This window comes from Delphinapterus leucas, chromosome 1, assembly GCF_059928025.1.
Source record: "Delphinapterus leucas isolate spDelLeu-1000000601 "Yukka" chromosome 1, BTC_Dleu_Yukka2, whole genome shotgun sequence".
Lineage (NCBI taxonomy): Eukaryota > Metazoa > Chordata > Mammalia > Artiodactyla > Monodontidae > Delphinapterus > Delphinapterus leucas.
In genome coordinates, this window is record NC_143129.1 from 189,978,987 (window position 1) to 189,980,842 (window position 1,856).

The 1,856-nt window shown below is 41.3% G+C and overlaps 1 non-coding gene across 1 annotated transcript; it reads right to left on the reverse strand.

Moving 5' to 3' along the window:
- Positions 1 to 509: 509 nt before the first annotated feature.
- On the reverse strand, positions 510 to 582 carry TRNAS-ACU (transfer RNA serine (anticodon ACU)). Its single transcript has one exon. It is a non-coding gene; the product is annotated as a tRNA-Ser (tRNA).
- Positions 583 to 1,856: the final 1,274 nt, after the last annotated feature.

Sequence of the window (1,856 nt, forward strand, 5' to 3'; positions counted from 1 at the left end):
AATATTCCCCATGAGAATATTTTTTTCAACTGGCTTTATGACTTTGCTTTTCATATTTAATTGTCTAGAGGTCACATTGTATATGGTGTGAGGTAGGGATCCCACTTTTTATATCAGCACACTGAGCCGATTTCCCCAATCCAGTCTGCAGAAACAATCCATCCTTTTCCAGCATGTGGCAGCCCCATATCATACACCACAGCCCCACAGGTGCATGGGTCTATTTATGGGCTATTGTATTCTATTGGTCTGTTTGTCTTTTCGTACAGCGGTACCATATTATCTTTATTATTATAATCTTAACATCTGTAGGGTGAGTTTCCACATTGCACTCTCTTTAAATTTATATGTATATTAAAAAATATTTATTTATGTATTTATTTATGTATTTATTTATTTAGGCTGCACCAGGTCTTAGTTGCAGTATGCAGGATCTTCGTTGTGGCATGCGGGATCTTTTTTTTTAGTTGTGGCATGCGGACCCCTTGGTTGTGGCATGCAGGATCTAGTTCCCTGACCAGGGATTGAACCTGGGCCCCCTGCATTAGTAGCACAGAGTCTTACCCACTGGACCATCAGGGAAGTCCCACATTTCACTCCTTTAAAATGGACTTAGTGAGACTTCTGATTCCAGCCAAGATGAAGTAACAGGGACCAGAATTACCCTTTCACCTGAAACAACTAAAAAATTATACAAAATATGTGAAACAACAGTTCCAAATACATTGGCTATAATGCAGTGAAGGGCCATGACCTCTGAGAGAAAGGAAAGAAATGAATTGAGTTCTGTGACTGCTCCAGCTTACTGTCTGGAGGATTTTCAGGATGCAGAGCAAGGAGGAGGGACTCAGGCAGAGCCCAGTATTGTCCTGAGTTAAGTGGATGGATCTGGGAGGCCAGGGAGGCCAAGATGGCTGGAGTTTGGGGGGCAGAACACAGAATAAGAAAGAGGATGTGAAGATCTATAGCTTAGGACTGACTAGTGTGTGTGTGAGGGAATCACCAGGCCAAGAAAGGAGCCAACAAACAGGATTGGAGGCAAGACTCCTCAGAGTTCAAGCAGGGCCAGGAGCAGTGTCTCTGACAACCAGCCAGAGTGCAAACCCACCCCCGGGGCACCGATTACACATGTATCAGCTGCTGGAGGTTGCCCCACAACCTGATGCTCTGTTTATTTTTTCTCTTTCATTTTGTTTCGCTTTTCTGTTTCATTTATACTTTTTATTTATATGTCTTCAATTTCACTAACCTTCTCTTCTTCAATGTCTAATCTACCATTAAACCCATCCAGTATATTTTTCATATCAGATATTTTAGTGCAATGTATAAGAGAACAAGTTGGTAAATTGTACTTTATCAAACTTAAGAACTTTTGTCCTTCGAAAGACATTGATAGGAGAACAAGACGAACCACAGGGAGAAAATATCTATATATCACATATCTGGAATATATATACATAAACTTAATAACAACACAATGATAAATGCACAAATGATTTGGACATCTCAGCAAAGAAGACGTAGTGACGGCAAATAAGCACCCGAAATTATGCTCCATTTCATTAGTCACTAGGTAAATACACATTACAAACACACTGAGATACCATGAGGTACCTCGTCTACAAATGTCTAAAACTGAAAAGACTAATCACATCAAATGCTGGCAAGGATGTGGAGAACCTGGAACACTGCTCATGGGATTGTAAAATAGTGCATCCACGGGACTTCCTTGGCAGTAAGACTCCATGCTTCCAATGCAAGGGGTGCAGGTTCGATCCCTGGTCGGGGAACTAAGATCCCACGTGTGGCGTGGCACGGCCAAGAAAATATGAAGGAAAAAAAAATAGTACATCGCT